The sequence below is a fragment of the Lissotriton helveticus genome, chromosome 2_1, assembly GCF_964261635.1.
Source record: "Lissotriton helveticus chromosome 2_1, aLisHel1.1, whole genome shotgun sequence".
In the NCBI taxonomy this organism is placed as follows: Eukaryota; Metazoa; Chordata; class Amphibia; order Caudata; family Salamandridae; genus Lissotriton; species Lissotriton helveticus.
Window position 1 is genome coordinate 911225407 of NC_136059.1, and position 23583 is coordinate 911248989.

Consider the following 23583-nt stretch of genomic DNA (forward strand, 5'->3'; position numbering starts at 1 on the left):
CAGAAGTAACCACTGTGAGGTACTTAAAGCACAGACTCCAAGCAGCGCAAAACAGGAACAAGACAGATGGCGGTTGAAGTGCATTAAAAGAAGCAGAGATGGGGGTATTTGGGACGGTCAAGCAGCAACCTGGGAGGGGTGGTGGGTATGGGCAAGCAGTTTTGTGAGAGGGGGTTGTAAAGGGGGCAGGAACAACATACCACAACATATCTCGAAGAATCACAAGGACTTCAGTCCTGTTTCTCGTCTGTTGGTGCTGACGTATTTTAACTTCACATGCACTCGTATTCCACAACCTGTAGAGTTGCCGTTCTAGCGTTCATGCTACGTCACCACGTAGCTTGAACGGCAGGCATTTTGGGTCGCGCGCCGAGAGCGCGAATTGAGTGCCGGAGCGCGAGCTGAGTGCAGCAAGCTCTGCGCTCCCTGTGATAAAACCATAATTCATAAATAAATACAGCGTTATACACAAGAAGGTGTCCTGTCATAATTAGGAGGAACCACACCTCCACAGTGGCGACGAGGCTGGGACTTGGAAAAAAAATACTACCACAGGAAGCAACCCACAAAAGCACCAAGGCAGGACAGCCACATAGCAGCACAGGCAGGCCCCACACTGGAGAGGCGGGAGGATCACGGAGAGTGCGGCAGAGGTGCAGGAAACCACCAGAGCCAAGAGGGAACAGCAAAGAACCAGGTACAAGGGCACTGCTCACCCAGAGGAAAAAGGGGGAACCACCAGAACCAAGAAGTGTGAGGGGGGCAGGAAGACAGTCGTCCAAAGCCACCGCACACCCAGCACTGCACGCAGGGGCGCTCCAGGGTTCAGAGGGAGCCCCGACTGAGCAGAAGCACTGGCGGAATCAAGGGGCAATGAGGAAGGAGATGCAGAGAGCCCCCACCTCCAACCAGAACAGGGAGAGGAGAACAGTGCGCAAGGCAGTCCTAAAAGTCAGAATACAGTACCGGATAAGCGTGATACCATGTGCTTGCAGGCGACTTCGGCGAAAACCCCAATACCATTTCTACCTAAACCGGGTGAACCCCTAATGAAGTGGGATGACTGGAGGGAGTACATCCTGAATTACATAGTGGTCCTAGAAGACGAAAATGAGGAGGCGTTTACGAGCAAAAGGAAAAGAGGAATTTTGCTGCACAACCTAGGCCCGGAAGGGATCAGGGTATTTAAGAACCTAGTACCCAAACCTCGGCAAGACACAGACGACGATGTCTTCGCCCATGCGATTGAAGAACTCAATGAGCACTACCAGCCGGCAGTGTGTGTGTCGATAGACAGCTACAACTTTCAGCAGCGGAAACAAGAAACCGGAGAATCCATTGACGAGTATGTGGCAGCGTTAAAGAAGTTAGCGTCGACATGCAAATATGGCTCACTCCATGATGAGTTCATCAAGGACCAAATTGTGATGCACACAACAAATAAATCGGTGCAAGACAAACTATGGGCGAGCGGAGATGCCTCATTGAAAGAAGTGATCGCGATAGTGAAGAAGGCGGAACTGGCGCAGAGATGCGCAGACGCAGCCAAAAGAGAACCTGCAGTAAAGCCAATGGTGAATAACATTGATGAAGAAGGACCCAAAGGGGGGACCAAGAACATGAATACGGTTTACAGAGGGACCCACTAATGGCCGGGGAAGCCGGGTCCACAGGGGAAGCAGTCGAAAGGAGTGAGGAATCCCGGCTACCGTTGCGGCAGTTTGGCCCATGAAGCACATGACAAGAGATGCCCAGCGTTCCGTGCCAAGTGCAAGTTTTGCGGTGTGATGAGACATTACGAAAAGGTATGCCGGAGGAAAGCGAGCCGCAACACGGTGAAATACGTAGACCAAGACCAAGAAGGCGTGGAAGGAAGATGTGAAGAGGAAGAAGATGAGGTGCTATGTATAGAGGAGCAAGTTCTAAGTGTGGACACCAGGAGATCGAACAAACCGGTATTGGACATGTTAATAGGCGGTGTGATGATAAGCATCGTGGCAGACTCAGGATCGCCATACACGATAGTGCAGAGGGCAGTATGGACTGAGAAGTTCACGCCTCAACTGGGTCCGCAGTTGGAACCACCAGACATCAGACCTGTCACTTACCTGGGAGACCGCATCCCAATAGTGGGATTTAGACCGTTGAAATTTGAGTTCAGAGGACGCAGTGCCGCTAGCAAACTATACGTAGCGGAAAAGGGCCCGTCGGTACTAGGCTGGATGGATCAAGGAGACCTGGGCATCAAGCGGGACCCCGGCGGAGCGGTACAGGTGCTGATGACGGAGCCAGAACAATGGCCAGACCTAGAAAAGTGGAAAAGAGATTTCCCCAAGGCGTTCGGAGGAAAAGTTGGGAAATTGGAGAAATTCTCTTACAAGATCGTCCTCAAGGCGGATGCCACGCCGGTATCACACAAAGTGAGGAATGTGCCGATCGCTGTGAGGGAAGCGGTGCAACAGGAACTGCGTGAACTGGAAAGGAATGGTATAATCAAACCGATCACGTGTGCGAAGTGGCTGGCACCCCTGGTGGTGGTCATGAAACCTAATGGCAAGGTCCGGTTGTGCGTGGACCTGCGTGAACTAAACAAAAGTATCGTGGTGGAGAAGTTCCCGTTACCCCGCATCGAGGAAATGCTGGGAAAACCAAAGGAAAAAAATGGTACTCCACCATTGATTTGACTTCGGCGTACCACCAGATAGCGTTACAGCCGGATAGTAGGAAGCTGACGTCGTTCATAACTCCTTTCGGGTGTTACCAATTCTGTAGGATACCTTTTGGCCTCGCATCGGCAGCGGCCGCCTTTCAGAAACTCATGCATCGCCTCTTTAAGGACATGGAGGGGATCCAATACTTCCAAGACGACATTCTGGTGATGGGTAGTGACCAACGAGACCACGACACCAAGTTGTTCAGGGTGCTGAAAGTGCTAGAGGATATATGACTGACTGCAGAGTGGGAGAAGTGCCGCCTAGGAATGGCCTCTGTCACCTATCTGGGACATGAAATTGGTGAAAAGGGGATCACACCAAAGAAGGAGAATGTGAGTGCAATATGTGATGCTCCACCCCCGCTAGCAAGGAAGAAGTAAGGTCCTTCCTAGGGATGGCCGAATATTAAAGCAAGTTCGTCCAACACTTTGCCACCAGGACCCACCACATGAGGCAGCTTACGAGAGAGAAAACGGCATTCGCATGGATGGAGGAGACGCAGAAGGAGTTCGAAGGTATCAAACGGGATGTTGTCCAGGCCATACCCCTCCAAGGGTACGATCCGCAGGGCCAAACGGTGTTGACGACAGATGCCAGCGACAAAGGGCTGGGAGCAGTCCTAATGCAAGACAGAGGAGAAGGAACGATGGAGACATTAAGCTTCGCATCCAGAGCCCTGACTGACACCGAAAAGAAGTTTAGTGTCATCGAAAAAGAAATGCTAGCAGTAGTATGGGCCATGGGCAGATTTCGTCAGTTCTTGTGGGGCACGAGGTTTCAACTTAGAACGGACCACAAACCTTTGGTGAGAGTTCTCACGTCCAACGGGCATGCCAGCGCCACTCCAAGAATTGCAAAAATGACTCTAAAACTGTTGGAGTATCGATACAATGTGGAATACATCCCGGGCAGCAGGAACAAGGTGGCTGACTACCTGAGTAGGGCTGCAGCAATGGAAAACGCCGATGAAGAGAAGGAAGTGGGGGAAGAGATGGTGGCATTGATGAAAGACCCGGAGAAGGTGATAAGCAAGCAAGAATGGAAGGATGAGTACCAAGCGGACAGGAACATCCAAGAGGTGAAAGAACATATAGTCGGAGGATGGCCCGAAAAAAGGCACTTAAATGGAAACATGAGGAAATATTTTGAAGTAAGAGAGGAACTGTCTCTGGATGACAAATGAGTGTTTGTGTAAAGAGGGGACAAGGTGGTACCCCCGGAGGGGCTAATCCCGAGGCTACTGGCAATATTGCACGAGGGCCATCTAGGTATCGGAAAAACCAAATTGAGGGCCAAACAGGGATTCTGGTGACCAGGCATGGACATACAAGCCGAACGACACGTAAGAGAGTGTGACCATTGCCAGCGTGCAGACAAAACAATTACACCGTTGAGACCGGCCTTGGGAAAATTCGCTACCCCGAAGAATCCATGGGAGGAACTCTCCATTGACATACTGGGACCAATTTTGGATGAACAAGGAACTCCGAAATACCTGTGTGCCCTGGTAGACAGGTACTCTAAATGGCCTGAAGTCCACATCCAAGAGGAGATGAGCACGGAGACCATACTCAGGTTCCTGACGGCTACCTTTCTTAGAGAAGGAATTCCCAAGTCCATATTGAGCGATAATGGTCCCCAATTCACTTCAGAGAAATGGCTCCAATATATGGAAAGGAATGGGGTTACCATAAAACACACGTCCATATATCACCCGCTGGAAATGGACAAGTGGAACGATTCAATAGAGTACTAATGGGGTCCATCCAGGCGAGCCATCATGATTGGAAAAGACTGGGAAAAAGAGCTATTATACATGATTTGGGCCTATCGCATCACCCCTACCACTACAGGGTACAGCCCCTTCCAGATCCTCAGAAGCAGAGATACATTCACCAAAGACAATTTGGCATGGAAGGAAAAGACAGTTACCAGCAAATGGTCCCCTGCTGTGGTACAGAGGAATTTGGAAAAAGCTCAAACCATATATACGGAACATTATAACAAGAGACAAAAAGTAAAGGACACCTCGTTGGAAAAAGGAGAATGGGTGAGAGTCAAGCTGGCAGTACTACAGAAAAAGGGTGACAGTAAATACAGCCAGCCCCTTCAAGTCAAGGAAGTTTATGATCGAGCAGCAATGTTGAGTGATGGTAAAGTGTGGTCCCAGGACCGTATGGCTCGATGCAACAAGATCTTACAATGGGCTCCAGAAGATCGGGAACGAGGAGTGACAGATCAGAGTGCAACAGAGAATGAGAACATCACCCTGGAAGAAGTCATGGAAGGTGTGGACCCAGGGTTAGAGCAAGGAGGTGTTGGAACTCCCAGAGTCACAGAGGCGAGAGAGGAGAGAGTTGACTGGCAGAGAGAGCCCGGACACCCAAGAAGGTAGAGAGAGGGGGTCGTGGTGACCAGCGGAAGAGAAGCGGTGTCCACCCCGGTAAGATGCACAAGGGGGCGGCGAGTGATTGTGAGACCCTCCAGGTTCCGGGACTATGAAATGGGTGATGGACAATAACCCCCAAGTCTGCTTTGTTCATGTGATACAAAAAGGGGAGATATGAAGAGTTGCTGTTCTAGCGTTCACGCTACGTCACCACGTATTAATTAATTGAATATTATACATATTAGATTGGATATACTAGTATGCAAAGTATGGTAGGCAATAGGAAAGATGTAGTTGAATAAACAGAAGTTCAAATAATATTGGTTTTCCTTTTAACATATTCTTAATATATATTATAATACATACTTAGAACAATATATAATGTGTATATATAGATATTCACTGAAAAAACCATAGGTTTCAGGCGTTATATATTTAGGAATTAGCTTTTAAAAACCTTTGAAATTCACTCAAAAAACTATAAGTTTTAGGGGTGTTATAGTTAGCTGGACATTTCACTCATACAAAACCATTGAAATTGCTCCTATATAGTTAGTTGTACTAACTATATTTCGCGCACCCGCAATCCACTGCTGATGATGTCACATATTAGATCATTCATGACATGGTCAGTGACATCACTGATGACATCTCAAATGACATCACTGATGACATCACTGATGACATCATCCAGTGAATGTGGTTTGCTTCGTTATTTAAATATGCATTATATATATATAGCAATTTGCATTGAAGAATGAGTGGATATATATAAATAAATATTTGGATGGAGGATTTAGTAGCAGTGTAATTGACTGTTTACTTGACCAATTTATAATGTCTCACTAAATATAGTGGATAGTGACTAAACTGTGTGAATATCTGTATCACTTTGTCAGTTGTTGTGTAAACTGATTCTACAGTTGGTTACTAGCTATGTGAAAGTCTATATTAGTTAACTGAGTATTTGTATGGGAGTGTGAAAGTGTGTGTTGTTTGGTGGGGTGTGTGTGACTGTCCAAAGATGTGTCAATAGTTGATTCAGTAGATATATGAAGTTAAAACAGTTTGGGTGAGTGAATCTCTTTATGGGTGTGGTGATGAGCAAATATATTTCTCAATGGTACACTTCCAACAAACTAGAAAAATAAAAGGCAGTGTATGTGTCAGTTGTTGTATATAAATAAGTATACATAAGACTCAATGATTGTGTGAGTGACTGTATGGATAACTGTATACTTGTAATAATGATTTTATAATTCACTAAGTATGACTTACTATCTAAATGAATAGATGAAGTGGTGCTTGTATAAGTGTTTTGCCAAGTAAATATGTAAGTATGATACATTGTTTGCATAAGTGAGTAGGATGACTTCATATGTGAATAGGATGTGTGCTGTTGTTTAATGTCGATATAGGTGTATAAGTATTTTTGATAGTGTTCTATTGTTCATTGACAGCATGTATGAGTGAATCCACATGTAAGTGATTAGATGTGTGTATACATATATGAATCACTGAGTGAATTTTTAGATACTTGTATTGCTGTGACAATGGATTCAAATATGATACTCTGTATTTTACAAAGAGTGATGACAAATTGTAATAGTGAATGAAAAGGTGTATGTGATTGTCACGTGGATGATGCCATCAGTGATGTCATCAGTGATGTCATTTGAGATGTCATCAGTGATGTCACTGACCATGTCATGAATGATCTAATATGTGACATCATCAGCAGTGGATTGCGGGTGCACGAAATATAGTTAGTACAACTAACTATATAGGAGCAATTTCAATGGTTTTGTATGAGTGAAATGTCCAGCTAACTATAACACCCCTAAAACTTATAGTTTTTTGAGTGAATTTCAAAGGTTTTTTTAAAAGCTAATTCCTAACTATATAACACATGAAACCTATGGTTTTTTCAGTGAATTTCAAAGGTTTTTTAAATGCTGATTCCTAACTATATAAGGCCTGAAACCTATGGTTTTTTCAGTGAATTTGCAAGGTTTTTAAATGCTAATTCCTAACTATATAAGGCCTGAAACCTATGGTTTTTTCAGTGAATTTGCTAGGTTTTTTAAATGCTAATTCCTAACTATATAAGGCCTGAAACCTATGGTTTTTTCATTGAATTTCGAAGGTTTTTTAAATAACAATTTTTAAATCTATTAATTGTTATTTTTTTTATACTGATTTACTACATTTTTGCAGGCAGGTGTTCAGAGGGCACGCCCCCTTTTTACAACGTTCTGCAGCGCAACCCCTGGCGCGTATGCAGAGGAGGAACTAATTCCCCTTGCATACTGGGGGTCCCTGGGGGGCAACTAGCCCACCAGAAGCCTCCAGTATAAGCCAGGGAGCTGCATTACAGAGAGGTGTAATGAGGCCACACCCTTTTTTACATCTCTCTGCAACGCAGCCCCCGGGCGTGTTTGCAGAGGGGAACTAATTCCCCTTGCATACTGCTGGTCCCTGGGGGCCAACTAGCCCACCTGGAACCTGCAGTATGCGCCAGGGGGCTGCATTGCAGAGAGGTGTAATGAGGCCACACCCTTTTTTACACCTCTCTGCAGCGCAACCCCTGGCGTGTTTGCAGAATAGGAACTAATACCACTTGCATACTGGGGCTCCCTGGGGGCCAAGTAGCCCACCAAGAGCCTCCAGTATACGCCAGGGGGCTGTGTTGCTTTGTGCTGGGGGCGGCGGTCCCCGGGGCAGTGTTGGGGGTATTGTGGACCCCCCCACTACTTTATCACTATGCGGCCGCGATTTTGTCCCCCCGGGGGGTAATTTTTAAAAAAACAGACCAGGTTTTAAAAAAAAGAAATGTGGGCCTTTTTGGTCCTTGTGGGACCACCTGGGCAGGCCTAGGGGGTCAGGGTGTATCTACCCTGCCCCCTTTTTGTGTTCTTCACGTTTGTTTTTCTGCTTTCTTGTGCCTCGGTCTATCTACAATTTATGAAAAAACAGGTGCTGGACATACAAAAAAATCTATATACTCTCCTTCTTTTGGAGTGACAAATAAAGATGTACTTCAAAATTTGTCTGGTATTATTTATTTTATACCCTTTTACTTTTTGTTTTCAAGATTCAAAAATTCATTATACGAAAAAGACATACCCAAATACATTTATCATACAATTATTCAAAAACATGTGCAAAAAACATTACATATAACAAGCAGAAAATCTATCTGAATTTCATATATACATTAGCACAAATGCTTGTGCATCAACATCATTATTCATTATTGCACTAACTTTCCTTAAAAAGAAAAGGTCTTTATACTCGAATAAGGAAAAGATCAAATGGAGAAAACAATACATGTACAAAACAATGCAAGTTTGACTGAGAGAATAAATCAAAACATCAGTCCCACAAGAAGCTAATTATTTTTAGCAGTTGTTAGATACTTGTCTCCAATTGGCCGACGCGTTTCGAACTCACTATTTTACTCTGCGTGTTCTCGTCAGGGCGTAATGACTCTATCCTGTAGGGGTTATGCAAAATATGGGAGAAAAATGACGTCAGTTCCTACTTAATTTTTGATAGCCTTATAAAATAGCTCCAACTAGTAAATGCATACCTTATACAAAACGTCACTGGTAAGTGGGGTTCAATATTTACTATGAAGTTCCCCGTCGTGGTATCTGGGAGGGAATGGAAGGATAAAATTGAATCAATTATCTATTCCAATCCTAAGCCTGATGCCTAATGCCAAACAAACGCAATCCTCGCTCCTACCTTCGAGTGATCCCGTCTCTCTTCAAAATTGAATTTATTGTTCACCCTTTGTGCATAGGGGGGCCCCCCTGGTTTCACTGGTGCCTGCCCAAAAGGAGAAGTTGGTAACTAACCCATATTGTATCATTTATCGATATTGTGGTTCTCCATAATTGTTAAAAAAGTACCTGTGCCTCTGGTTTTATGGCGTGGGCTGGGGTCCGCTTTATCTTTATTTGTGCGGTCCGCCTTGCTCAAAAAGAGCCTCCCGATATGACGCACGGGTCCGGTCAATGTTTACACTCTGCCAATGAGAAAAAAAGCGTTCGGTTAAGAACCGCTTATTGGCGTTGCTCAAGACATGCTCACGGTTTTTCAAGGAGCGAAGGACACCTACCCAGTCTCCTCTATTCAGTCTGCCTCCATCGCTTGCAGTGGCAGTCCATCAGTGCGCCATGTTTGAAGTGGGCGTCGATATTTTATTGTCACATGATTCACGGGGTTCTGGGACATGTAGTCCACTCGTGATTTAGAGAACGCACACAAAACTGATTTTGAATATAAAACAGAGAGTTTTATAACCTGGAGATTTCCGACATGGAATTCAATCCAGTTTGAAAACTGTTAAATCGCAATATTAAATAGGCTTCTTTCCTGAGTAAAACATCATCCACATCCTGGACTGTTTTCGTGTGCCCTATTGTATATAGGACCGTCCATTTGAAATCGGTCTCTGAATGACCCTGTTCTATAAAGTGTTGAACCATGGGTGCCGATACAACTTTAGTTTTGATCCGCGATCGATGTTGTGTAATGCGAGTGTTAATCCGTTGGTTTGTTTTACCAATATAGAGTTTGTCACAACTACACGTTATTGCGTAGACCACATTCCTGGTCTTACAATTACTGAAGCTCTCATTTCTCCATCGTATCTCCCGGTGAGTAAATTCACTGCCCTCAATCGTTGATTCGCACGATACACAATTACCACACCTATGATGGCCTATTATCTGTTTCATGCCCCATATCGAAAGCAGATCGTGTTTTGGTTTTTCTATCAGTACATCTGCCCGTACCATATGTTGACCTATGCTTCTGTTCTTTTTAAAGGCAAAAATAGGTCTTGGAAATGGACATTCCAAGTCTTCTAATAAGTGCCAATTTTTAAATATGGTTTGTCGCACTTGGTGGGCATGGGGACCAAACGTGGTCACACAGACAAGTTTGTCTAGCTCTTGTTTCTCTTTGCGTTCAAGAAGACACTCCCGTGGTGTGAATCGTGCCCTCTTACGTGCATGTTTCAATAATTTGGTTGGGTAACCCCTATTGGTCATTTCATCGCAAAATTTCTGTGCGTGTTGGTCATAGTCTGCTATCTCTGAGCAGTTTCTTCGTATGCGAAGAAGCTGCCCATAGGGTAGATTAGTTCGCAAATTCCTGGGATGGGCACTCCGGTGATGGAGGATGGTGTTTCTATCTGTCTTCTTTCTGAAGAGAGAGGATTTTAAAACACCATCAGTACAACTTATTTCAACATCAAGAAATGTCATTTTTAAGTTACTTTGTTCAATGGAAAACTTAATGTCCGGATGTTTGTGGTTTAGCCACTGGTGAAATTCAAACAGTTCAGTGTGGCTCCCCTGCCACAGGAGCCACACATCATCGATATACCTGAGCCACTGTTTTATATGTTTTTTGAAGGGATTGTTGTTCTCCACGATCTTGTTCTCGTATTCCGCCATAAACAGTATGGCCATCTCCGGCGCATAAGGGCATCCCATGGCCGTCCCTTTAATTTGGGCGAAAAACTCGTCATTGAAGCGAAAGTAATTCTTTTTGAGTGTCAATTCTGCGATTTCTAAGATAAATGAAGTTGGGACCCGATGGGGTCTTACTCTCATAGCTAAATACAATTCAATTACTTCCAGTGCTTCACTTTGGGGGATTTGTGTATATAATGAGGTCACATCCATCGTGACCATGATCTCACTCGAGGGGTCAAAATGTATTCCCTCAACTTTGATCAAAAAGTCAGTGGTGTCTTGGAGATATGACTTGACATTACTCACAAAAGGCTTCAAAAAATAATCAACGTATTTCGATAGTGGTTCCAAACACGAGTCACACCCTGAGACGATTGGTCGTCCAGGGGGCTCGGCAGGATTTTTATGTATTTTGGGAAGGAAATATAACAATGGAATGCGGGGGGACTTTTTGAGAAGAAAGTCCCGTTCTTTCTTTCCCACATATCCATTGTCAAATCCTATTTGAATCAAGTCAGATATTTTAGACTGAATTTCCTTCGTTGGGTCCATTGATAGTCTCCTATACCATGTTTGATTTTGCACATGGGAATCCCCTTCTTTGAGATATTTATCCCGCGGCCACAACACGGTGGCTCCGCCTTTATCGGCCGGTTTTACTATAATGGAATTGTCCTCACTTAGGTTTTTTAGAGCTACCTGTTGACCTTTACTTAAGTTTGGCTTGACATATCTCTGTTTTTTCTCAAGTTTATTTATTGAGGACAGAACCACTTGCTCGAAGGCATAGATCTGTTTTGGGATATTGTGACTAGGGATGAAAGAAGATTTATTTTTTAACCCTGTTGTTTCATTGTCCACTACAGGTGGCTGATTATTGAAAAAAGCCTTTAATCGTATTTTCCGACAGAACGAGATCATTTCCATCTTTGTCTTTGTGAAATCAGTTCTTTGATTGGGAACAAATTTCAATCCTAAATTAAGCACGGATTCTTCATCCGGTGTTAGAATTTTATCAGATAGATTGACAATGGTCGATGGAACCTCTATGACTTGTAGGAATTTTTCCGGGTGCGCATCTCCCATGGTATTTTTTGTCTGGGTTTCGATTGTTGTCCCTTCTCTAAAAAAGAGACCTGCTTTTTGTTATTATTGCCTCTTGTTGTAGGGCCCGAAGAGTCCGATGAGGATGATGTCTCAGAAAAGGTTTTGAACCTATTTCGGGAGCGCCCCTGGTAATTATACAATGCCCCCCTTGAGTCAGCCTGGGAGTAAAAATCGTCTTTCAAGAACGGATAGGTTTTCTCTAAGGTGAAGGATTTTGAATCACTCTCGTATTGGATGGTTTTATTATTTATAGCAGTGTCCCTGAAGGACAGAATTTCTTTTTCAATTTTTTCGAGGAGTGCTTTGGCATCAGGGACCAACTGGCTCTCTTGGATACTTTTGGTGACTTCCTCTATTTCTTCTAATTCTTTTACGCACAGGCGTTGTGCAGTCTCAATGGTATGGACCATCAGGTCCCTGCTCCATTTCGTGTTTATACAACTGAAACCCCTTTTGTATTCTGCATCCTCTGTAAAAATCACAGGCACATTTTTCACCTGGAGCCCCCAGGGGATAGTACCTCCCTTGAGGTGCCGCAGAAGAAAATGGCCGTGCAGCTCTGTTCTAATGTGTTTTTTACTTAATCTGATAAGTTTATCAGATTCATTTTGTTGCTGTGCAGAGGTGCTAAGAGCGATATTTGAAAATGGAGCTGAGGCTATTAAGGACTGAATATGATTTTCAGTAAACGACAAGGTGTCTTTCTCGGACATACCTAGGAGGGACAGGGCGTCTCTCCAAGTTAACTAAATCACAAAGAGTAAAGAACACGTACAACTTTTATAGTGTGTGCCCACTCTCGCGGGTAAACACCCGCTCTAAACTTTGGATAACAGGGAGATAGGTCCTTGGGACGTATGGTCAGCTGGACCATATATAGTATTTATGAAAAAACAGGTGCTGGCCATACAAAAAAATCTATATACTCTCCTTCTTTTGGAGTGACAAATAAAGATGTACTTCAAAATTTGTCTGGTATTATTTATTTTATACCCTTTTACTTTTTGTTTTCAAGATTCAAAAATTCATTATACGAAAAAGACATACCCAAATACATTTATCATACAATTATTCAAAAACATGTACCAAAAACATTACATATAACAAGCAGAACATCTATCTGAATTTCATATATACATTAGCACAAATGCTTGTGCATCAACATCATTATTCATTATTGCACTAACTTTCCTTAAAAAGAAAAGGTCTTTATACTCGAATAAGGAAAAGATCAAATGGAGAAAACAATACATGTACAAAACAATGCAAGTTTGACTGAGAGAATAAATCAAAACATCAGTCCCACAAGAAGCGAATTATTTTTAGCAGTTGTTAGATACTTGTCTCCAATTGGCCGACGCGTTTCGAACTCGCTATTTTACTCTGCGTGTTCTCGTCAAGGCGTAATGACTCTATCCTGTAGGGGTTATGCAAAATATGGGAGAAAAATGACGTCAGTTCCTACTTAATTTTTGATAGCCTTATAAAATAGCTCCAACTAGTAAATGCATACCTTATACAAAACGTCACTGGTAAGTGGGGTTCAATATTTACTATGAAGTTCCCCGTCGTGGTATCTGGGAGGGAATGGAAGGATAAAATTGAATCAATTATCTATTCCAATCCTAAGCCTGATGCCTAATGCCAAACAAACGCAATCCTCGCTCCTACCTTCGAGTGTTCCCGTCTCTCTTCAAAATTGAATTTATTGTTCACCCTTTGTGCATAGGGGGGCCCCCCTGGTTTCACTGGTGCCTGCCCAAAAGGAGAAGTTGGTAACTAACCCATATTGTATCATTTATCGATATTGTGGTTCTCCATAATTGTTAAAAAAGTACCTGTGCCTCTGGTTTTATGGCGTGGGCTGGGGTCCGCTTTATCTTTATTTGTGCGGTCCGCCTTGCTCAAAAAGAGCCTCCCGATATGACGCACGGGTCCGGTCAATGTTTACACTCTGCCAATGAGAAAAAAAGCGTTCGGTTAAGAACCGCTTATTGGCGTTGCTCAAGACATGCTCACGGTTTTTCAAGGAGCGAAGGACACCTACCCAGTCTCCTCTATTCAGTCTGCCTCCATCGCTTGCAGTGGCAGTCCATCAGTGCGCCATGTTTGAAGTTGGCGTCGATATTTTATTGTCACATGATTCACGGGGTTCTGGGACATGTAGTCCACTCGTGATTTAGAGAACGCACACAAAACTGATTTTGAATATAAAACAGAGAGTTTTATAACCTGGAGATTTCCGACATGGAATTCAATCCAGTTTGAAAACTGTTAAATCGCAATATTAAATAGGCTTCTTTCCTGAGTAAAACATCATCCACATCCTGGACTGTTTTCGTGTGCCCTATTGTATATAGGACCGTCCATTTGAAATCGGTCTCTGAATGACCCTGTTCTATAAAGTGTTGAACCATGGGTGCCGATACAACTTTAGTTTTGATCCGCGATCGATGTTGTGTAATGCGAGTGTTAATCTGTTGGTTTGTTTTACCAATATAGAGTTTGTCACAACTATACGTTATTGCGTAGACCACATTCCTGGTCTTACAATTACTGAAGCTCTCATTTCTCCATCGTATCTCCCAGTGAGTAAATTCACTGCCCTCAATCGTTGATTCGCACGATACACAATTACCACACCTATGATGGCCTATTATCTGTTTCATGCCCCATATCGAAAGCAGATCGTGTTTTGGTTTTTCTATCAGTACATCTGCCCGTACCATATGTTGACCTATGCTTCTGTTCTTTTTAAAGGCAAAAATAGGTCTTGGAAATGGACATTCCAAGTCTTCTAATAAGTGCCAATTTTTAAATATGGTTTGTCGCACTTGGTGGGCATGGGGACCAAACGTGGTCACACAGACAAGTTTGTCTAGCTCTTGTTTCTCTTTGCGTTCAAGAAGACACTCCCGTGGTGTGAATCGTGCCCTCTTACGTGCATGTTTCAATAATTTGGTAGGGTAACCCCTATTGGTCATTTCATCGCAAAATTTCTGTGCGTGTTGGTCATAGTCTGCTATCTCTGAGCAGTTTCTTCGTATGCGAAGAAGCTGCCCATAGGGTAGATTAGTTCGCAAATTCCTGGGATGGGCACTCCGGTGATGGAGGATGGTGTTTCTATCTGTCTTCTTTCTGAAGAGAGAGGATTTTAAAACACCATCAGTACAACTTATTTCAACATCAAGAAATGTCATTTTTAAGTTACTTTGTTCAATGGAAAACTTAATGTCCGGATGTTTGTGGTTTAGCCACTGGTGAAATTCAAACAGTTCAGTGTGGCTCCCCTGCCACAGGAGCCACACATCATCGATATACCTGAGCCACTGTTTTATATGTTTTTTGAAGGGATTGTTGTTCTCCACGAACTTGTTCTCGTATTCCGCCATAAACAGTATGGCCATCTCCGGCGCATAAGGGCATCCCATGGCCGTCCCTTTAATTTGGGCGAAAAACTCGTCATTGAAGCGAAAGTAATTCTTTTTGAGTGTCAATTCTGCGATTTCTAAGATAAATTAAGTTGGGACCCGATGGGGTCTTACCCTCATAGCTAAATACAATTCAATTACTTCCAGTGCTTCACTTTGGGGGATTTGTGTATATAATGAGGTCACATCCATCGTGACCATGATCTCACTCGAGGGCTCAAAATGTATTCCCTCAACTTTGATCAAAAAGTCAGTGGTGTCTTGGAGATATGACTTGACATTACTCACAAAAGGCTTCAAAAAATAATCAACGTATTTCGATAGTGGTTCCAAACACGAGTCACACCCTGAGACGATTGGTCGTCCAGGGGGCTCGGCAGGATTTTTATGTATTTTGGGAAGGAAATATAACAATGGAATGCGGGGGGACTTTTTGAGAAGAAAGTCCCGTTCTTTCTTTCCCACATATCCATTGTCAAATCCTATTTGAATCAAGTCAGATATTTTAGACTGAATTTCCTTCGTTGGGTCCATTGATAGTCTCCTATACCATGTTTGATTTTGCACATGGGAATCCCCTTCTTTGAGATATTTATCCCGCGGCCACAACACGGTGGCTCCGCCTTTATCGGCCGGTTTTACTATAATGGAATTGTCCTCACTTAGGTTTTTTAGAGCTACCTGTTGACCTTTACTTAAGTTTGGCTTGACATATCTCTGTTTTTTCTCAAGTTTATTTATTGAGGACAGAACCACTTGCTCGAAGGCATAGATCTGTTTTGGGATATTTTGACTAGGGATGAAAGAAGATTTATTTTTTAACCCTGTTGTTTCATTGTCCACTACAGGTGGCTGATTATTGAAAAAAGCCTTTAATCGTATTTTCCGACAGAACAAGATCATTTCCATCTTTGTCTTTGTGAAATCGGTTCTTTGATTGGGAACAAATTTCAATCCTAAATTAAGCACGGATTCTTCATCCGGTGTTAGAATTTTATCAGATAGATTGACAATGGTCGATGGAACCTCTATGACTTGTAGGAATTTTTCCGGGTGCGCATCTCCCATGGTATTTTTTGTCTGGGTTTCGATTGTTGTCCCTTCTCTAAAAAAGAGACCTGCTTTTTGTTATTATTGCCTCTTGTTGTAGGGCCCGAAGAGTCCGATGAGGATGATGTCTCAGAAAAGGTTTTGAACCTATTTCGGGAGCGCCCCTGGTAATTATACAATGCCCCCCTTGAGTCAGCCTGGGAGTAAAAATCGTCTTTCAAGAACGGATAGGTTTTCTCTAAGGTGAAGGATTTTGAATCACTCTCGTATTGGATGGTTTTATTATTTATAGCAGTGTCCTTGAAGGACAGAATTTCTTTTTCAATTTTTTCGAGGAGTGCTTTGGCATCAGGGACCAACTGGCTCTCTTGGATACTTTTGGTGACTTCCTCTATTTCTTCTAATTCTTTTACGCACAGGCGTTGTGCAGTCTCAATGGTATGGACCATCAGGTCCCTGCTCCATTTCGTGTTTATACAACTGAAACCCCTTTTGTATTCTGCATCCTCTGTAAAAATCACAGGCACATTTTTCACCTGGAGCCCCCAGGGGATAGTACCTCCCTTGAGGTGCCGCAGAAGAAAATGGCCGTGCAGCTCTGTTCTAATGTGTTTTTTACTTAATCTGATAAGTTTATCAGATTCATTTTGTTGCTGTGCAGAGGTGCTAAGAGCGATATTTGAAAATGGAGCTGAGGCTATTAAGGACTGAATATGATTTTCAGTAAACGACAAGGTGTCTTTCTCGGACATACCTAGGAGGGACAGGGCGTCTCTCCAAGTTAACTAAATCACAAAGAGTAAAGAACACGTACAACTTTTATAGTGTGTGCCCACTCTCGTGGGTAAACACCCGCTCTAAACTTTGGATAACAGGGAGATAGGTCCTTGGGACGTATGGTCAGCTGGACCATATATAGTATTTATGAAAAAACAGGTGCTGGCCATACAAAAAAATCTATATACTCTCCTTCTTTTGGAGTGACAAATAAAGATGTACTTCAAAATTTGTCTGGTATTATTTATTTTATACCCTTTTACTTTTTGTTTTCAAGATTCAAAAATTCATTATACGAAAAAGACATACCCAAATACATTTATCATACAATTATTCAAAAACATGTACAAAAAACATTACATATAACAAGCAGAACATCTATCTGAATTTCATATATACATTAGCACAAATGCTTGTGCATCAACATCATTATTCATTATTGCACTAACTTTCCTTAAAAAGAAAAGGTCTTTATACTCGAATAAGGAAAAGATCAAATGGAGAAAACAATACATGTACAAAACAATGCAAGTTTGACTGAGAGAATAAATCAAAACATCAGTCCCACAAGAAGCGAATTATTTTTAGCAGTTGTTAGATACTTGTCTCCAATTGGCCGACGCGTTTCGAACTCGCTATTTTACTCTGCGTGTTCTCGTCAGGGCGTAATGACTCTATCCTGTAGGGGTTATGCAAAATATGGGAGAAAAATGACGTCAGTTCCTACTTAATTTTTGATAGCCTTATAAATTAGCTCCAACTAGTAAATGCATACCTTATACAAAACGTCACTGGTAAGTGGGGTTCAATATTTACTATGAAGTTCCCCGTCGTGGTATCTGGGAGGGAATGGAAGGATAAAATTGAATCAATTATCTATTCCAATCCTAAGCCTGATGCCTAATGCCAAACAAACGCAATCCTCGCTCCTACCTTCGAGTGATCCCGTCTCTCTTCAAAATTGAATTTATTGTTCACCCTTTGTGCATAGGGGGGCCCCCCTGGTTTCACTGGTGCCTGCCCAAAAGGAGAAGTTGGTAACTAACCCATATTGTATCATTTATCGATATTGTGGTTCTCCATAATTGTTAAAAAAGTACCTGTGCCTCTGGTTTTATGGCGTGGGCTGGGGTCCGCTTTATCTTTATTTGTGCGGTCCGCCTTGCTCAAAAAGAGCCTCCCGATATGACGCACGGGTCCGGTCAATGTTTACACTCTGCCAATGAGAAAAAAAGCGTTCGGTTAAGAACCGCTTATTGGCGTTGCTCAAGACATGCTCACGGTTTTTCAAGGAGCGAAGGACACCTACCCAGTCTCCTCTATTCAGTCTGCCTCCATCGCTTGCAGTGGCAGTCCATCAGTGCGCCATGTTTGAAGTGGGCGTCGATATTTTATTGTCACATGATTCACGGGGTTCTGGGACATGTAGTCCACTCGTGATTTAGAGAACGCACACAAAACTGATTTTGAATATAAAACAGAGAGTTATATAACCTGGAGATTTCCGACATGGAATTCAATCCAGTTTGAAAACTGTTAAATCGCAATATTAAATAGGCTTCTTTCCTGAGTAAAACATCATCCACATCCTGGACTGTTTTCGTGTGCCCTATTGTATATAGGACCGTCCATTTGAAATCGGTCTCTGAATGACCCTGTTCTATAAAGTGTTGAACCATGGGTGCCGATACAACTTTAGTTTTGATCCGCGATCGATGTTGTGTAATGCGAGTGTTAATCTGTTGGTTTGTTTTACCAATATAGAGTTTGTCACAACTACACGTTATTGCGTAGACCACATTCCTGGTCTTACAATTACTGAAGCTCTCATTTCTCCATCGTATCTCCCGGTGAGTAAATTCACTGCCCTCAATCGTTGATTCGCACGATACACAATTACCACACCTATGATGGCCTATTATCTGTTTCATGCCCCATATCGAAAGCAGATCGTGTTTTGGTTTTTCTATCAGTACATCTGCCCGTACCATATGTTGACCTATGCTTCTGTTCTTTTTAAAGGCAAAAATAGGTCTTGGAAATGGACATTCCAAGTCTTCTAATAAGTGCCAATTTTTAAATATGGTTTGTCGCACTTGGTGGGCATGGGGACCAAACGTGGTCACACAGACAAGTTTGTCTAGCTCTTGTTTCTCTTTGCGTTCAAGAAGACACTCCCGTGGTGTGAATCGTGCCCTCTTACGTGCATGTTTCAATAATTTGGTAGGGTAACCCCTATTGGTCATTTCATCGCAAAATTTCTGTGCGTGTTGGTCATAGTCTGCTATCTCTGAGCAGTTTCTTCGTATGCGAAGAAGCTGCCCATAGGGTAGATTAGTTCGCAAATTCCTGGGATGGGCACTCCGGTGATGGAGGATGGTGTTTCTATCTGTCTTCTTTCTGAAGAGAGAGGATTTTAAAACACCATCAGTACAACTTATTTCAACATCAAGAAATGTCATTTTTAAGTTACTTTGTTCAATGGAAAACTTAATGTCCGGATGTTTGTGGTTTAGCCACTGGTGAAATTCAACCAGTTCAGTGTGGCTCCCCTGCCACAGGAGCCACACATCATCGATATACCTGAGCCACTGTTTTATATGTTTTTTGAAGGGATTGTTGTTCTCCACGAACTTGTTCTCGTATTCCGCCATAAACAGTATGGCCATCTCCGGCGCATAAGGGCATCCCATGGCCGTCCCTTTAATTTGGGCGAAAAACTCGTCATTGAAGCGAAAGTAATTCTTTTTGAGTGTCAATTCTGCGATTTCTAAGATAAATGAAGTTGGGACCCGATGGGGTCTTACCCTCATAGCTAAATACAATTCAATTACTTCCAGTGCTTCACTTTGGGGGATTTGTGTATATAATGAGGTCACATCCATCGTGACCATGATCTCACTCGAGGGGTCAAAATGTATTCCCTCAACTTTGATCAAAAAGTCAGTGGTGTCTTGGAGATATGACTTGACATTACTCACAAAAGGCTTCAAAAAATAATCAACGTATTTCGATAGTGGTTCCAAACACGAGTCACACCCTGAGACGATTGGTCGTCCAGGGGGCTCGGCAGGATTTTTATGTATTTTGGGAAGGAAATATAACAATGGAATGCGGGGGGACTTTTTGAGAAGAAAGTCCCTTTCTTTCTTTCCCACATATCCATTGTCAAATCCTATTTGAATCAAGTCAGATATTTTAGACTGAATTTCCTTCGTTGGGTCCATTGATAGTCTCCTATACCATGTTTGATTTTGCACATGGGAATCCCCTTCTTTGAGATATTTATCCCGCGGCCACAACACGGTGGCTCCGCCTTTATCGGCCGGTTTTACTATAATGGAATTGTCCTCACTTAGGTTTTTTAGAGCTACCTGTTGACCTTTACTTAAGTTTGGCTTGACATATCTCTGTTTTTTCTCAAGTTTATTTATTGAGGACAGAACCACTTGCTCGAAGGCATAGATCTGTTTTGGGATATTTTGACTAGGGATGAAAGAAGATTTATTTTTTAACCCTGTTGTTTCATTGTCCACTACAGGTGGCTGATTATTGAAAAAAGCCTTTAATCGTATTTTCCGACAGAATGAGATCATTTCCATCTTTGTCTTTGTGAAATCGGTTCTTTGATTGGGAACAAATTTCAATCCTAAATTAAGCACGGATTCTTCATCCGGTGTTAGAATTTTATCAGATAGATTGACAATGGTCGATGGAACCTCTATGACTTGTAGGAATTTTTCCGGGTGCGCATCTCCCATGGTATTTTTTGTCTGGGTTTCGATTGTTGTCCCTTCTCTAAAAAAGAGACCTGCTTTTTGTTATTATTGCCTCTTGTTGTAGGGCCCGAAGAGTCCGATGAGGATGATGTCTCAGAAAAGGTTTTGAACCTATTTCGGGAGCGCCCCTGGTAATTATACAATGCCCCCCTTGAGTCAGCCTGGGAGTAAAAATCGTCTTTCAAGAACGGATAGGTTTTCTCTAAGGTGAAGGATTTTGAATCACTCTCGTATTGGATGGTTTTATTATTTATAGCAGTGTCCTTGAAGGACAGAATTTCTTTTTCAATTTTTTCGAGGAGTGCTTTGGCATCAGGGACCAACTGGCTCTCTTGGATACTTTTGGTGACTTCCTCTATTTCTTCTAATTCTTTTACGCACAGGCGTTGTGCAGTCTCAATGGTATGGACCATCAGGTCCCTGCTCCATTTCGTGTTTATACAACTGAAACCCCTTTTGTATTCTGCATCCTCTGTAAAAAAAACAGGCACATTTTTCACCTGGAGCCCCCAGGGGATAGTACCTCCCTTGAGGTGCCGCAGAAGAAAATGGCCGTGCAGCTCTGTTCTAATGTGTTTTTTACTTAATCTGATAAGTTTATCAGATTCATTTTGTTGCTGTGCAGAGGTGCTAAGAGCGATATTTGAAAATGGAGCTGAGGCTATTAAGGACTGAATATGATTTTCAGTAAACGACAAGGTGTCTTTCTCGGACATACCTAGGAGGGACAGGGCGTCTCTCCAAGTTAACTAAATCACAAAGAGTAAAGAACACGTACAACTTTTATAGTGTGTGCCCACTCTCGCGGGTAAACACCCGCTCTAAACTTTGGATAACAGGGAGATAGGTCCTTGGGACGTATGGTCAGCTGGACCATATATAGTATTTATGAAAAAACAGGTGCTGGCCATACAAAAAAATCTATATACTCTCCTTCTTTTGGAGTGACAAATAAAGATGTACTTCAAAATTTGTCTGGTATTATTTATTTTATACCCTTTTACTTTTTGTTTTCAAGATTCAAAAATTCATTATACGAAAAAGACATACCCAAATACATTTATCATACAATTATTCAAAAACATGTACAAAAAACATTACATATAACAAGCAGAACATCTATCTGAATTTCATATATACATTAGCACAAATGCTTGTGCATCAACATCATTATTCATTATTGCACTAACTTTCCTTAAAAAGAAAAGGTCTTTATACTCGAATAAGGAAAAGATCAAATGGAGAAAACAATACATGTACAAAACAATGCAAGTTTGACTGAGAGAATAAATCAAAACATCAGTCCCACAAGAAGCGAATTATTTTTAGCAGTTGTTAGATACTTGTCTCCAATTGGCCGACGCGTTTCGAACTCGCTATTTTACTCTGCGTGTTCTCGTCAGGGCGTAATGACTCTATCCTGTAGGGGTTATGCAAAATATGGGAGAAAAATGACGTCAGTTCCTACTTAATTTTTGATAGCCTTATAAATTAGCTCCAACTAGTAAATGCATACCTTATACAAAACGTCACTGGTAAGTGGGGTTCAATATTTACTATGAAGTTCCCCGTCGTGGTATCTGGGAGGGAATGGAAGGATAAAATTGAATCAATTATCTATTCCAATCCTAAGCCTGATGCCTAATGCCAAACAAACGCAATCCTCGCTCCTACCTTCGAGTGATCCCGTCTCTCTTCAAAATTGAATTTATTGTTCACCCTTTGTGCATAGGGGGGCCCCCCTGGTTTCACTGGTGCCTGCCCAAAAGGAGAAGTTGGTAACTAACCCATATTGTATCATTTATCGATATTGTGGTTCTCCATAATTGTTAAAAAAGTACCTGTGCCTCTGGTTTTATGGCGTGGGCTGGGGTCCGCTTTATCTTTATTTGTGCGGTCCGCCTTGCTCAAAAAGAGCCTCCCGATATGACGCACGGGTCCGGTCAATGTTTACACTCTGCCAATGAGAAAAAAAGCGTTCGGTTAAGAACCGCTTATTGGCGTTGCTCAAGACATGCTCACGGTTTTTCAAGGAGCGAAGGACACCTACCCAGTCTCCTCTATTCAGTCTGCCTCCATCGCTTGCAGTGGCAGTCCATCAGTGCGCCATGTTTGAAGTGGGCGTCGATATTTTATTGTCACATGATTCACGGGGTTCTGGGACATGTAGTCCACTCGTGATTTAGAGAACGCACACAAAACTGATTTTGAATATAAAACAGAGAGTTATATAACCTGGAGATTTCCGACATGGAATTCAATCCAGTTTGAAAACTGTTAAATCGCAATATTAAATAGGCTTCTTTCCTGAGTAAAACATCATCCACATCCTGGACTGTTTTCGTGTGCCCTATTGTATATAGGACCGTCCATTTGAAATCGGTCTCTGAATGACCCTGTTCTATAAAGTGTTGAACCATGGGTGCCGATACAACTTTAGTTTTGATCCGCGATCGATGTTGTGTAATGCGAGTGTTAATCTGTTGGTTTGTTTTACCAATATAGAGTTTGTCACAACTACACGTTATTGCGTAGACCACATTCCTGGTCTTACAATTACTGAAGCTCTCATTTCTCCATCGTATCTCCCGGTGAGTAAATTCACTGCCCTCAATCGTTGATTCGCACGATACACAATTACCACACCTATGATGGCCTATTATCTGTTTCATGCCCCATATCGAAAGCAGATCGTGTTTTGGTTTTTCTATCAGTACATCTGCCCGTACCATATGTTGACCTATGCTTCTGTTCTTTTTAAAGGCAAAAATAGGTCTTGGAAATGGACATTCCAAGTCTTCTAATAAGTGCCAATTTTTAAATATGGTTTGTCGCACTTGGTGG